This window comes from Equus asinus, chromosome 22, assembly GCF_041296235.1.
Source record: "Equus asinus isolate D_3611 breed Donkey chromosome 22, EquAss-T2T_v2, whole genome shotgun sequence".
NCBI classification, from domain to species: domain Eukaryota; kingdom Metazoa; phylum Chordata; class Mammalia; order Perissodactyla; family Equidae; genus Equus; species Equus asinus.
The window spans coordinates 49,741,116-49,757,465 of NC_091811.1; positions in this window are offsets into that span (position 1 = coordinate 49,741,116).

Consider the following 16,350-nt stretch of genomic DNA (forward strand, 5'->3'; position numbering starts at 1 on the left):
AGTTGCTCTTATTACTCTTATTATTTCAGCCCAACTGGGCTGCTGGCTGCTCCCCATCATGTCCTCATGCTTCCGCACTCCCTTACCTTGGCTTGTCATGTTCCCTCCAAAAAGGAGAGTCCTCCCAGGCCCTTTCTCCTCTTGCTGCAATCTTTCCAGTTCTCAAGGTCTGTACCACTGTCTCCAAGAGCTTTTCCCTGATTCCCCTAGCCAGAGGGATTCTTTCCTTCCCTTAAAGGACCACCCCCCCCAGCACGTTGTCAGTCTTTGTACATTGACCTTCATCTACCTAATCTACTTGTCTGAACTCTCCTCCTTCTTCCCAAGAATGTTCATGAGTCGACATCCCCTGACCCCAGCTACTGCCTTGGTCACGGGTGCATTTCTTATAGTGTCTTGCTAAGTGCCTTGCACAGAATTCAAGCTCCCTATGGGTCATTTGTTGAATTGGAACAGACGTTCATGGCCTGACTGGACACCCCCAATACACCCTTTTTTCCCATGGCTCCCCATGCTGACTCTGCAAGACACATGTTCTCCCACTCAAGTATGTTCTTCCCAGCCCACGCTCCCAAACCAGATCACCCACCTTCCAAATCCCTCCTCAATGCCCACAGCCTCTGGAAAAATCGGTTGGTTACTTCAGACTCCTGTGCTGTCTCTTTCCTTTACCCACGCAATGCCCCCTCCCAATACCTCCCAGGACTCCTGTAGTTATTTCTGGACTGAAATCAGGCCCCTGTTTGCTCATTTCAACCATGAGCATCATTCATGTATTTGTGAGCCTTTTTCTTTTTGACCTAATCACTGAGTTCTGAGAGATCTGAGCAAAGAGGGTATCTCCCCCACCTCTGCCCCGTGGTACCCAGCACATGGTTTTCTACACACACCAGGACTCACTGTCCCCAAAGTACAGATAGAGCAAAAGACAGCACGTGAGACCTGCGTCTGGGAAGCTGGCCTGTGCCCCTTGCCAGCTTTACTTACTCTCGATCACCCTCCTCCCCCATGGCAGTATTAAGGCAGTTTCTAAGTCATGGATCTCTTGCTGGGTGTGTTAGAGAGCCTCCAGGAACCCAAAGAGTTACGAGGCAGAAAAATGTGGGCTACCTCTCTCTCCTCTACCCTGGTTACCATATGAAGTTGTTTTTTTTAAGGCTCTTGAGTCCAGGCCTCTCACTGGCCGCTCAGCTAAGCTCCTAGCTGAAGAGATTCACCCCACAGGATCTGCCTTGGCTCCCTCCGGTCTTCTTGGAGTCTCTGGCCAGTACAAAGCCTGAGGATATTCTCTTCTGCCTCTCTTTGGGGGTTCTGGGCCTACTTGACCTTCTCTTTCTCTTTCTCCTCTCCTTTCCTTTCTTAGCCACCTTTTGCTGGCTATCTACCGTATCACAGCCCTATGCCATCCCCTTGGCAAACATTGGATGGTTTATTCTTAACAATATTCCTTGTTATGCTCATGATTAAAGTATGGCCCGTAAGGGTTAAGAAGGCTGCCCAAAGTTAAACCACTAGTAGGTGATGGGACCAGATGTGACAAGTGGAAAGAAGGAAGGAAGGAAGGCAGGGGGCGGGAGGGAAGGAAGATAATTAGGATTTAATGAGCGTCTCCTTTGTATCATGTGCTGTTCAAGGCCCTTTCACTTATATCTCATTATTAGCCCCATTGTTTTAGTGAGCAAACTGAAGCTCAAAAAGACAAAATGATTTGCCCGAGGCCACAGAGCCAGTAAGTGACTTAATCCCGAGTGTGTCTGATTCAGAGCCTGCGCAGTTTCTTCTAGCAGGTCAAAACTATGGAGAAGCTGCTACCAGTGTAGCCTGGTTACTTGAGGTCCTGATTGATCTGTGCGTGACATTCTAGATGCTAAGTTCCTGCCTCACTGACCCCAGCCACGTCATCTCATCCCTGGTTCCTACCTTTCTTGTTGCGTTGCACAAGTGGGATCAGAGGAGCTATATAGAAGTATTCCAGCTAGGATAGGAGGGGTGTGGCTTTGGGGTGCAGCTAGGCAGACCCTCATCTAGGATTTCAGGATCGGAGAGAAGAGTTGATACCTCCTTCTGGGCCAGAATTGGATGGATAAATCAAGAAGAGGCTGGGGCATGGCTTCCCGTCCAGATGGCTCAGGTTGGGAGGCGAGATGACCGTGGGGACTGAGACAGGTGTAGAGAATGTAGCAAGTCCCTGCCCCCGTCCCCCTACCTCCCTCCAGTGTCAACAAAGGTGATGTGGTTTCCCCTGTGGTCTGTTGCCCTAGACACCTGCAGTTCTGAGTATATGTGTATGTGCTATGTGCCAACAATGCCGTGGGGGGACACAAGGAGAAAGCAGTGGGACAGGATGGGGAGGGGCAGGAAGCCAAAGACAGGGTCTCAACCCCAAGAAGAAGAAGGCACAATGAATGCAAAAGATGGCAGAGGTCACCCCCTTGACTCCTCCATGTCCCCAGCCAGGAACGTCAGGAAAGAGCTAGAAGAGAGGCCTTGTGGGTATCAGCCCTGGGCTGGGGTTGGGAGTCAGTGAACTTGAGTTCTAGGCCCAGTGCTGCCATTAACTTCCTGGGTCACACCTTTCTGGGTCTCAGTTTCCTGCTCAGTAAAAAAGCAGTATCTCGGCTACCTACCTCAAGGGCTGGTCTGAGATCCTATGAAGAATACATGCAAAAGTTTGTACCCCTGTGAGCTTTACAACGATTGTCCTGACAGGATACAAACATTACAGTTGCTTACTCCAGCCCCTGGAGACACAACACACACCACGCGTAGGGATAAAAACATTAAAGGCAAAAACAAAGACACAGTCTCTGCCCTCGTCTTGCTCACAAAGTGTTGAGGAAATAAAACAAACACAAAAAATACTTGAAAGCCTCTTGCAAAGCCAACCGTTTAAAAAATGCCATTATCTGTGTGACCTGGGCCAAGTCACAACCTCCTTGGGCCTCAGTTTCCTCATCTATCGAATGAAGGAGCTAGTTTACATCGTCTCTTCTTATTTTTCTGAGTCAAAAGCAGTTTTCTGGTTCTGTTATTCCACGTGTAAGTAAGTACAGAGCAAGGAGGAAAGACCTGAGCAGATCCTGGCCTGAGTGAGGGGGAGTCTTGAGCTGGGTTTTGAAGGAACCCAGAAATGTAAATCAGTGTAGGGGGGAGTCGAGGGGGTGTGACATTCCAGGTAGGGAGAATGGCATGTGCAAGGGCGAGGCAAGGAAGCCGAGGGGTGGCCAACAGATTAGGAGGCTCTGGAATGAGGTTGGTGAGGACTGAGGGAGCCTGGGGAAGGGGCGGGACGGGAGGAGGAATAGGGGGCAGTCTGCAGGGCTGAGGCTGGCGGAGACGCGAAAATAGGGGAGGAATTTGGGTGGGGAGGCACTCTCGCAGCCCCAGAGGTCGTGCCAAAGCCCATGCAGCCAAACTCCACCCAGGAGAGAGGGAAAGAGAGGTTCCCTTGCCAAGAGGCCCCACCCACCAGGGAGGGCCCGTTCCTCCCTCCCCTCCTCTCTCAGCCCCATTCCCAACCTGAGGTGGGTGAGGTCTCCCTGAAGCCAGAGCCTTGTTAGTGACAGAAACAAACAGATGGGGGCACATCACTCCATAACAATAATGCCAGTGGCAAAATGGTAATAATAATAGTGATGATGATGATGATGAAAAAAACTACCCTTCCTTCTGATAACACCCCATAGCACCAAAACCTCTTGCTATGGCTGCTCGGTTTACTAGAATTTTGTTCCTACTACAAATGATTTATAAAGGGATCTAGGCTATAGGATCCCGAAACCTGACATTATATCAAAATCACTTAGAGGAACCTGTGAAACAGATTCCTGGGTCCCATCTGACTCTCGGGGCAGGTGAGCAGGTAGTGTCAGTAATCTGGAGCTCCCCAGGTAATTCTAAGGTGTGGTTAGGTTTGGGATGCCCTGATTGGATCCAAACCACTCCTTCTACAGATGAGGAAACTGAGCCCCAAAGGGGAAACAACTTGTCAGAGATGACATGGTTAATCAGTGGTGGGGCAGAGAACGGAGGCCTCTTGGCTTCTAGGTCAGTGCTCCTTCCACAGCCCGCGCTGCCCAGCCCCGGAGATGACTGTGCCAGCAGAGATTATGGTCAGGGAGGCAGCCACCCGGCCATGCTCTAATCATGAGCGAGAAGAAATTCGTCTGAGTTGCAAAATGCCTTTCTGCAGCCAGCTCACAATTACTCGCTCCAGTGGGCCCCTGCAGGGACGCTGTGGTCCACCCCCTGGCAGGCTTGGGGGTTCGGCCTGGCTACATGCCCCCAGCAGGACCCTATATAGCCCCAGTGGCTAATCGGCTGGAAGGCACGGTCCCATCTTGTTACAAATCTGAATGGCTGCTCTTTGGAGGCATCTACCTCTGGCCTTGGAATCTCCAGGGAAGACCTTGAGGAAGTCCTGGCCTAAGGACACTCACCTCTCTCCCCAGGAGTGTCTTTTAGGGTGGGTGTGGACTACACCCCCATGTGTCAGGGCAGTAGAGGCACAAAAGGAGGGACAAGCTGAGGTGAGGGTGAAATGGGGTGAGGATGGCTGTGCTGGGGGCGAGCGGGTGTGTCCTTGCAGTACCCCACCCACATATGACCACCATTATACTCTTTTGCATTTGGTATAATTTCTTATTTATTGAGCATCTACCCTGTGCCAGGTTCTTGGGCATAGAAGCAAGAGAAGCCCCTATCTTTGAGGAGTTCATCTTCTCCTGGAGAGCAGGATACAGCTGAAGAAGAGAGCCTGGAGCGGAGAGAACTGTCAAATGACAGTCCACTGACCTGTGCTGCAAAGGAGATCCTGGCTTCACAGAGTCACAGAAGTTCCACGTTGGAAGGGCCCTGATAGATCATCGGGTCTATGCTGGCTGAGGCAGTGGTCCTGCTCTGATCTGCCCCTCTCTGTGCCTGGAACAGTGATTCTAGAAGTCTCTGCCCCTATCACCTCCCTCCCTCCAGCTTGGCCTGAGTGGCTAGGGGTAGAAGGGCATGGGAGGCAGAGAGACAACGCCCCCTTGCCCCTGGGCAGCCCCTGAGGCTGGGCTCCAGGTGTCTCTACACTGAGCCTTCAAGGAACCATTTAAAAATGGCTAGACCAATAGCTAAAGGGAGGCAGGGTTGCGTTGTGGTCAAAAAGCAAGAATGTGGAGTCAGGCTGCTTGGGCTGGAGTTTGCTTACCCACTGGGTGATCCTAAGCATTAGTTGACCTCACAGAAGCTCATCTGTGAACTGGGGTGTGAAGCCTCGCCATATTAGGGTCCTTGTGAGGACTGATGAGATGGGGATGTGAAGTGCTTAGCGCAGAGCCTGACCCAGGCTGGGCTCTGTGAGGGATAGGGCTGGAGGCTGATGTTAGGAACAGAAGACAGCGTCCTGTCTCTTCTGTCCCTCTAAGCTTCAGTTTTCTCCTACAAATTCAGTCTCAAATGAGTACTGACCTAATTCATGCAAAGGAATCCAGACAGGTCTCCTGGGGTGGGCAGGGTAGTGGGCCAGGCTCTGGCAGTGGCGGAAATATGAGGCACCTTCTCCAGCCCTCCTGGGGTACTCAAGGGTTGACTCAGAGTTGAGGGGAGTCTGGACCATGCTGCAGGGAATGCCCATACTGACTGCAGAAAGGGCCTCGCTACTCTCCCAAATCTGGCACTGCACATCTGGAGTGATCTGCGCATCTGGCTGCATCCCTGGGGCAATGGCCACAGCTGCTGACATTTGAAGGAAGAGCAATGTAGCTCCTCAGCCAGGGCCTGGGGGGCTATAAATAACTAGCTAAGAGGACCAGGGGGACGAGGTTGACCTTTTGGGGGGCGGGAGCGGCTGGCGACTTCCCCCACCTCCTTGGGTCCAGAGCCAGAGTTTTAGCAAAACAGGAAGAGGCCGCAGCAGCTGCTGGGAAAGTAGGAGTGGCTCCCCTTCCCCCACTTGCCTGGGGCCTTCGGATCCCAGCCAGGACCTGGGAGAGGTGGAGTCATCTTGGCGGGCGGGGGGAGGAGGGGCAGACTGCCACCCCAGCTCCCGGTGCCCTCCTGTGGCTCCGCTGGGGCACAGGCAGGGGAGAATGAGACAGAGAAATGCACCCAGTGGGCTGTGCCTGCCACCCCGGCCCCCTCCTATTCTCTTTCTGTTCCCCTATTAGTGGGACAGCAAGGATAGGCATTAGAAATGGAGCGTAAAATAAGCCTGCGACCCAGGCAGCATATCAAGAGGCCCAGGGTGGCCTCTCCTATCTTCTTCAGCCTCCAGTTGGGCTGAGCATCAGCTCAAGTGGGTGGGAGAGAGGCCTCCAGACAGGAGGAAGGATGCCTTTGGGCTTCTGGAGAGGGGTCCAGGGCCCAGCCCCAATGGAATGATGGAGAACTTTCCCAAGAACTGTTGAGGTGAGGAGATTGAAAGCTCTAGAGTGGCCCTGGGTGACTGATTTCCTGGAATAACAAGGCATCCACAGGAACAGGCTCAGGAGAGCCAAGCCCCAGCTCAGAGGGCTCCTTGAAGTCCAGGGGTAGAGAGTTATCCAGGAAACCTTGCTTTGCTTTGCTCCCTCTGGGAGACCGGCCACAGAGAACCTGTCCTTCAGCCTCTGACTGGGTGGTGCCATCTGGCTCGAGCTTCGGCTGGCCCACATCTCCAGTGGGTTCTGCATCTGTATCTGTCATGGCCTGTCATTGCCTCTCAGCCTGGATCCCCATGTTTTGCCTGCTGGGAGCGTCTAGACCAGCACTGTCTGGTAGAAACAGAATGTGAGCCATATATATAACTTGAAATTTTCTAAAAAAAGTATAAATATAATAGGTGACATTAATTTTAATAATATATTTATTTAACCTAGTATACGTAAAATATTATTTTAGCATGTAATCAAAACAAAAAATTTGTAAGGAGATATTTTACATCCTTTTTTCATACTAAGTCTTTGAAATCCCATGTGTGTTCTAACTTGTAGCACATGTCAGTTGTGATTAGCCATGTTTCAAGGGCTCAATAGCACATGTGGTCAGTGGCCACTGCATCAAACAGCACAGGTTTAGACAACTTTGTAGCTTAACCTTTTCTTCAGCCCTTCTAGTGCCTTGCTGAGGAAGAGGCTCATGAAGCAGAGGAGGATGTCAGTGAGGTCAATGTTTAGGGTTAATTTGCTCTAGGGGGACGGCTTCCCACTTGGGCTTTCAAGCATCTACCTCTAGAGCTGGAACCTGTCCTCCTATATGGGCAAGCAGGGAAAGTGACTCACAGAGCAGCAGCTTCTTCGATAGCTGGCCTTCTCTTCCTCTTCCCAGCCCTCCTCCTTTAAGCTGAAGGTTGGTAGAATCTCATTCCCTCTTGAGGTGTGCTAGCCTCTACCCTCCTTTTTCCCCTTCAAAACAGGACCCCAAACCCAAAGGTATTCAAGCAGCAGAGCTACGGAATATGGGAAGAGATGCAGATTTGGAGGGGAAGACAGAGTCAAGCTACGGACATGTGGAGTTGAGGTGCTGGTGGGACAATCGAGGGCATGCTGAGTTGTCTGTGGCTATCTGGAGCTCAGAAGAGGAGGGAAGGACCATAAAGATCCGGAATCATCAGTGAGAGCTGGAGTTGTAGGTGGGAGTGGATGAGACCACATGAGCAAGGGAGAAGAGGGGAGAGACGGGAGGGAACCAGGAAGACAGCTGCATAGAGAAACTGGAGAAAACAAAGATTTGGGGAGCAGAGGAACGGCTGCAGGTGAAGGAGGCTGACAGGGGACAGAGATTTCACTGAAGCCAGAGGAAGGGCCATGTCAGAAACTAAAGTGGGAGAAAATGTCATGAAGGAGAGATTTATATTCGATTACAATCAACAATGCTTTAAAATCATTCTTACAGAGAGAGCTCTCACCAATTGATAAGAAACACTAAAACAGTGGTAGGCTAAAGTTCAAAGCACAGGAACGACTCTTCAGGGAAAGAGGAAACACAGCTCGTAAGCAGAGGCAGGAGAATGTTCAACCTGATTGTCATCAAAGTGATGCCAATTATAACCAGACAAAGGTAGGCACCATTTTCAAACATTGGTGAGAGTGCGGTGAAATGTACATGCTGTTGGTGGTGGTATAACCTCTTTTGAAATCAATTTGGCAATATATAGTAACAAGTATAAAATATTTTTACCCTTTGACTCAATAACCCCACGCAATGTGCCCTAAACTAGATTTCTATAGCCAAAATTCGGGTAGGGGGAAGTGGAATATGTGCATAATGATGTTCACCACCACACTCTTTATAATATGGAAAATTAGAAACAATTTAAACACCTACAATTGGAAAATTGTGGGCAAATTATATTTCCACTCAATAGAAAATTATGAAGCTGTTAAAAAGGTGTTTATGAATGTGACACAGCATCACAGGAGAATATAGATTTGTGCATGCCTTGTGATGGCAACTGTATTTGAAAAAAAACCAACATAAGCCTAGAGAAAAAGATCAAGAGGAAATGTGGGCACTAGGTAGTGACTGTGGAGGGTGGTAGGAGTACACACGTTTTTCTAGTCATTTAATAATTGTCAACATTGGGAAGGGGTGGGGGGGGGGGGTGAGGGTTGACCAGAAGCCTAGATTGGGCTATAGGGAGGCCCTGACAACATTGTGAAGGTCATGAATTCCTTCATCTAGCACATATATTTACTGGGCTCTGTCCATGCACCAGGCACTGTCACTGTGGATATGAGCTCAGCCCTGTCCTGATGGAAAAAGCCCAGATTCCCTGTCTAGGTTCCAGGGTGTTCTGTCTACTGGAAGCTACTGGGCTCCACTGGTTCCTGTGTCATTGCTGAGGGCGAGACCTTGTCCTGGGCCTGGAGGTACAGACCCCAGAGGACAGGACCAAGGCAAGTCAAGAGCAGACACTGGGGAAAGGGAGCAGTATGTGTGGGTAGCAGCGGGCCCTAGCAAGATTAGGGGAGGGTTGGGGGGATGGCCAAGGAACCTAGGGGATGCGCGGCTGCTCTGCTCTGGGGGAGGGGTTGGCGGGCTGTGGTCGGCCACCTGGTGTTTCACATTACCCTGAAGGTAACATGAAATGTGAGTGGGCTATCACCTCCACCGCCCCCCACAGGAACTCTACCTGGGCCCCCACCTACGGGCACCATCCGGCCTGGGTAGCCTCCTGCTCCTCCCCCCTCAGCTCTCTTCCTACAACGACATACTGGGGCCTTGAAATAACACATCTTTATTTACGCCATCATTTCCACATCATTTGCCTATGATTCATTTGTTGTCAAGAAGCATTAAAACCTCCAGCCCCAGCTCCCAGGCACCTACCAGTCCCTGCCCACTCTCTCCTGTGTCCACCACCCCCCTTCTCACTATCTCACCCAGCTCTCACCCCTATCTCTGCTTCCAGAACCCCTGGCATTCCCCAGTCTCAGCACCTCTTTCTGCTCCAGTGCCCCCCACCCCTAGCTCCTCCCTACTTGGCCTTTGTTGGGGGGTGGGAGGCTGCGAATGGCCCAGATCAAATGTCCTAGATGGCATCCATGCACTTCCTGTGCCCAGACCTGGGCCTGAGGAAGGCCCTGCTGGGAAGGCCTCTAGTCTTAGGACTAAGGTGACCCCACGCAAGCAGGAAGCCCTGGAAAAGGGAAGAAGCTTCTCTTTGCCTAGAAGTGGGAAGCTGTGGAACCCCCAGTCCCAGAGGCAGCCCCTTTCTGTGAGCCCCCCACCCCCTCACTTCCTCAGGCTGGATTTTCCTCATACCTCAAGGCTGGTCCCTGACTCCCACCCCCTCACTCTGTTTTCTACAGGGCACAGGGGTATAGAGTTTCCATGTGTGAGCGTGTGTGTGTGTGTGTGTGTGTGTGTGTGTGTGTGTGTGTGTATGTTGAGGGGTAGGAAGAGTTGTCTTCTCACCCTCATTACCCTAGTAAGGCTTTAAGGTTTGGGGGAGCCCCCTCTCCAGCCCTCCCCAAGGGAATTAGGTGAGTCAGGGAGCTACAAGGTGGGGGAGGCAGGAGAGGAAGAGGGCAGGGGGCGAGGAGGGGGCTGCTGAAAGCGGGTGGAGTGAGGGGAGCTGCTGTGGTTGGTTATCTGATGTGAGGAGCCAGGTGTGCAGCTTGGGGCTCTGGGGGTGGGGGCAGAGCAGCCTGAGAGAGAGGCAGATACTGCAGAAGCGGCCCAGAGACACAGAGAGGCAGACACAGAGAGACATAGCAGCAAGGAACCAAAAGGAAGACCGGGGAGATTTCGAGATCTTTCCCCATCAGACTGGCTTTCCTCCTCATGCTCTGGAAGCAGCCTGGGGGTAGGGGACAGTGTCCTCCTGGTCGCCCCCATCCTTGGTCCCCAGCCCCCAGCCCCTGGGACACCTGCCCCCCAGCTCCCCAGCTCCCAGAGAAGGAGCAGCCTCCCCTCAACCCGTCCTGGCAGAGGTGGGGGTGGCCAGGGCATGTGTGGAGTGGGGCTGAGGGTCCAGCCTTATCCCTGAATCAGAGCAGTTGGAGACAGTTGAGGGACTATAATCTCGGTCGGGAGTTGGTGGGTGGAGGAGGCTGCAGGAGGAGATAATGGGGCCGAGTAGAGCCCTGGCCTGGAACAGGGTGCCCTACCAGACGCCCCTCAACCAGCTCTCCCCCAACAGCTCCTCCTGCCTTGGTGGCCCCAATGGAGACAGAAGCTGCCCTGCCAGCACATGGAGGTGGAGAGGAAGCCGGGCTGTGAACACCACTGAGGGGCCAGCTTGGTGCCGCACAGGAGGGAACTACCTGTGCATGCTACCTTCCACCTCCTCCATCCCTGACGTGGGATGTGTGTATGTTGGGGGCACGGTGCTCCTTGTAAGGAAGAGGATACGGGTTAGAGGAGACGATCCCCAGATGGTGATGAAAACTATGACAATAAAGGCTAATGGTTGTCAAGTCCTCACCATGTGCCAGGAACAATTCTAAACGCCGTGCACTAACTCATTGAGTCCTCACAACACTTATGAAGTCAGAACCATTGTTATCTTCACTTTAAGCAGAGTGACAGGACAAGGGCAGATTGCCAGCAGTCCCACAGCTGGTTCAAGTCCTGCTCCCCCTCGATGCTGTGTCTGCTCTTGTTACCTGCCACCCTAGATGGGGCCCTGGCAGGCACAGTGCTACAGGCCATCCTTTGTGTTATCTTCACAAAGACCCTATGACCCCATTCATCGATGAGGAAATGAGGCCCAGAGAGCTCAAGTCATTTCCCCCAAGTTACACAGCTTGTAAGAGACACTATCAAGATTCAGGACGACCCACTTGTAAAGTCCACACCCTTATTTACTACCTTGGCTGCTTCCCTCAAGCCGGGGAGTGGCATGGAGACAGGGTGGGAGAGCATCTGCTTTTGCTGCCCTCACAGCCTAGCACTGGGCTGGCCCATGGTAGGAAGAGCTGTGGTTAAGTATTTGCTCAAACAATGAACTAACAACCGAGAGAACCAACGACGAACGGTCATCTTCCAAGGCCACTGACATCCTGCCCACCGACAGTGTCCCCTCCCTTCCCATCCACTCCTATACCACCTCAAGGCCTTCCTGTAAACACAGCAGAAGGCAGGGAGCCCCTTGGGGTGGCGTCCCTATCGGAGAGGAAGTGGGGCTGGCTTCTCTCCCATCCCCTTTATCACCTCTCCCCATCCCCACTTTATCACCAAGGGCTGCTCCACCATCCCCTCCCTGCCGCTCCTCTCCCCTGGGCTCCAGGGTGGGAAAGAGGAAGAAATTTAAATCCGTGGAACTGGGGGTAGGGCTGAGGATGCCAGGAAGGGGTTTCCCTGGCCCTCGGAACCTGGTGCTCACAGTCCTCCGTGCCCAGGCTGGGCTGGCCTGGTGGTCGAGCTTTTCCTGATGGGCTGCGTGATCTACTCAGCCATCCTGGGAGGCAAATGGAGAAACAGGAGCCAGGCGCAGACGCAGTTGGGCCCCTGCCCTCGGCTTGCCCTAGTCCCACACTGGCTCTACGGATGTTCACAGGTGTCTGTGGGATGCAGTTTAATTAGATGGGGTTGGGTCAGGGTGACACAGGCCTTTTCAGATGCCCTGTAGAATTCTGGATGCAAGTGAAGAGGGCAGTGGAGAGGCTCCATGGAGCTAAATAAGGGCTGCCAGTCTAAGCTACATGTGCCTTCTCCATTCCCCACCAAGGTACGGATGCTAAAGGAGGGTTCTGCCCACTGCCCACTGCCTTCCTCCTCTCAGCAGCCAGTATCTAGGAGACTATGCCTTTCTTCCCTGAGCCAGCTCAGACAGAATTTGCAAAACAATGCAGCTTGGAATTTGATACTTGATCCACCCCTCCCTGCATCCCCTGTATCAGATATCCCTGGATCCCCGATCCTTGGCTCAGATCTGGTCTAATTCTATAAAATCTGTTCAGACTTGGGGAGAGACTGTCAGGTCCTGAGAAGAGCAGGATTGTGGAAGCACTGACAAGCTCCCCAAATTCCTGCAGATGCCTGGGTCTTTCCAATTCCTCCCTTCTCCTGAGACTCAGTCTCTCATTACCTACCCCCTTCCCTGGCTCCCAGTGTGGTCCAGAACCACTGAACCCAAGTGTTCCTGGTCAGTGCGCTAACGTCAACCTGCAGGAGGGCATCCTCTTAGCTCTGCCTCAGCCAACCCTGTACATGGTCTGCAGACTTAAATTTTTGGAAGATGCAAGGCCAGGAAGGCATGGTCAGAATATTGGATGACAAAATGAGGATTCAAAAGATCTGAGCAGGCCAAGATGTGGGAGAAATCAAATCAGATAAATGTGAATAGGCATAAGTGCGAAGTTCTACATTTTGGCCCAAACAACAAACTGTCCACATATAGAATGCGGGCGATGTGGCAGATGCCTTAGGGAGAGGTAGTTAGCATGTGGGTTCTGAAGCCACAGGGACTCAACTTCTCGGTTTCCAAAGTTCAAGGGAAGGTGTTCAAATTTGCATAAGTCTGTTTGCATTTCATATTCTAGCAGGGACCCGAGCAGAATTTTTTTTAACCTGACATCTATTGTGAAGATTAGCTCTTTGAGATGCTAACAGAGTGGGGAGCACATTGTCTCACATTCATTCATTCCTCATTTATTTGGCTGTATTTATTGAATTTCTCCTTTGTTCCAGTTTGGTAGGGAGCCCCAAAAGCGAAACAGAAATTTAAAACACACTACAATGTACCCTTCATTCTACAATAAAGTGGGTGCACAGTTCTACCCAGATGAGGCAAGTGGGGGCACAGTATGGTGAAGTTCACAGTAGAATTTGTGAAAGACATGAAGCTGAGCTAGAAGCTGAAGGAGCAGAAGGAGTTTGCCCAGTTGAGAAAACTGGAGGTTAGAGAGCAAGGGGCGGGCGTGTCAGGCCAATGAAACAACATGTGGAAAGGTGTGCAGTGTGGATCTCAGAGTGCAGTCTGGGGATGCCTGTGGGTCCCTGAGCCCCATTTAGGGACTCTGCATGGTCAAAACTACTTTCATAATAATACAAAGACATTATTTCTCTTTTTCCCTCTCATTCTCTCACTTGTATACAGAGTTTTCCAGAGGTTTCGTGATGAGTGGTATCCTAACAGGTGGAATGCAGAGCCAGATCTGAGAATCTAACTGCCTTCTATTAAGCCAGATGTTAAAGAGACTTGCAAAACTATAAAACAATACCTTCTTGTCACTAAATTTGTTTTGCTTTGGAAAAAGGTTATTTTTAATAAAAATTGTGTTACGTTTACTTAGATTCATAATTGTTATTTTAAAAAATCTAATAGATATTTTTTAAATTTCTCAATTTAAATGTCTAACGTGGTAAATATTGATGGATATAATTCATATAAACAAAAGCTCTTTGGGGTCCTTAATTTTAATAGTGTAAAGGGGTCGTAAGACCAATTGTTTGAGAACCAACCACTGGCGCACAGGCACAGAGCTGCAAGTGTTTGGACGTGGCAGTGGCTTGAGTTGCAACAGCAGGACAGTGACACATGACCCTGGAGAGGCAGACAGGCTGGATCATGGTGGGCTTTGTATCTCGCCAAAGGAGTAAATGTCCAGTAAATGCTGGGGCTAATGAATGAGAAACAATGTCACAACAAATGCATAGAGCAAATCTGATTCTCGAAGTTCATATGGATTCCCCTTCCTCTGGGCATGAGCCCTTCTTCCTAGAGAATACTGACATTCGTTATGGGTGGGTAATATGTGTGCAGTGAAGTCAGGTAGCGGTGGTCGTTGGAGGAGAGAAGCTGGCAAAGAAAGACCATAAATAAAAGAAGCTGGGGACAGTATTAACCCGAGTGCCACGTGTTTCAGATTTCAGTGCCTCCTTCCTATCTCTTTCCCACACTTGTGCCTCCGGCGGGCTATTTCACTTGGGGACGATTTGACTTATTAAGTTGCACGCCTGCCCCCTGGTGGCCAGATGGCACAATGATGCCTTCCCCCAGGTCTAGCAGATAACCATGGAGCTGGAGCCCATAGTTCCAGAGGCTGAGATCCAGAGGAGGGGCCAAAGAGATCCGTCTGGGGCCAGTCCAGAGGGCTGAGCAGAGATCAGTGGTCAGAGGATGGGAACAATGTCAAATCCCAATGAAAACTTATTGGACCATCCCTGCACTGTGCAACCTAATGATGATGCTAGTCAGCATTTATGAGTCATGAGTTGTACCCAGGTACTGTGATAAGCACACAGATTATATCACAACAACAAACCTAGAAGTACATACTATTATTGTTGCGGTTGTTTAGATGAAGATTTGAAGTTCAAAAACATAAAGTAACTTGCTCAAGGTCACACAGGTAGCAAGTGGCAGAGCCAGGACAAGGACCCAGCAGCTTACACCATTAATTGTTCTATTTGGTGGCTTCTGCTTGGGCTGCAGGTGATGGTCTGTTTGTAGGTCTCCTTTCTTGGGGGTGGTGACTGTCCTGTTCATGGCTCTGTCCCCAGCACTGAAATCAGGGCTGTGTCTGTGCTTGGAAACACTGGAAGGCCTGTGCCACCAGGCTGGACCTCAGAGGAAACCTGAGGCCAGCATAGAAGGTGCTCAGCAGCCCTGGGCACATGAGCTCGGCACTGGGGGGCCCTTGGCTAAAAGTGAGCGTCAGATTCTCCCCTGGCTTGGCTGTGACTCTAGAGGTGGCCCGGAAAGCCAGAGAGCAGGTCCATTATTCATCCTGCTTGGTGGCTGGCACGAGGAGAGAAAAACACCATAAGTTGCCCGCAGTGGCGGGTACTCTGGGCCTTCCTTGCTGGATCTGAGTTGCCTTCGCAGATATAAAGAGCAGGAGAGAGGTAGACCAAGCAAGGAAATGGGGAGAGAGGGGCCAACAAGTACTAGCTCCAACTTGTCCCAGAAGGGCAGTAGCACCACCTAGTGGTGAAGCTCAAGATGATTCAGGAAAAACAATGCCAGATAGTCCAGGGCTGGGAAGAGGCTGGAAACATGCTCCTCTGGAGGGAGCTCCAGGGACTATGCAGGCCTCCTCTATCCCTAGAGCCAAAGGGAAGGGCCTGGAAGCTTTCCAACTTCTCCCCAAAGCAGAGCAGCCCACTTTGAAAGAACCACCTGGTAGTACAAAGGGGAAGAAACTGCCCCCAGGGCTACTTGCCCTTGGCTGAAAAGTACCCCATAGTTCAAGGTCATGTCAAGGTTACACTCTCTTTCTGGGGATGGCCTACATCCAACGACTAGCTGATGCAGGAATATAAAAGCTAGCTCCCTCACTTCAGCTTGGAGCCATCTGAAGGGCCATCCCAGTTTCAGAACTCCCTGTAAGTGTTGGTCAAGACCTCTGTTATCAGAGACTGCACTGCAGCCCAACTTCTCTGTCTACCTGATGCGATCTCCTTCCCTGCCGCCAAAGCTGGTGATCCTGAGGCCGCTCCCCAGCAAACTCCCTGCCCTTCAATCTACATGTCAGAGTCGGCTTGCCCGGAACCTGACTTGCAACATCATCTCGTATATCATGAGACATGTCTGAACACAGATTCAGAGCAGCTATCTGGAGCAGTGACTTCCCCCCTGGAATCCAGTCCCTTGCCTGGCCTCCACTGCTCCACACTCCCCTGTGCTTCTTGGTCACTTGGAGCACAGACTCGTCTGGGAGCCTCACAGCCTTCTTGCCCACAATGAGGACTAGTCACTGACAAGATGTTGGCATGATGAGCATCACCGCAGCCACGCTAGGAGTGCCAGACGTCACTCATCACCCTTGTCCCCTGCAGGGCCATGGGGCAGAGGGCCACATTGCATAGATACTTCCAAGGACTCCAAGGAGCCCTGGCAGAAGCTAGAGATACTGACCTGAGGGCTCTCTCTGGCCACTCTGGACAGGCCTCATTTGCTTGCCCCCAGGGCTGAAGGAATCAGTATTTCCCAACGTA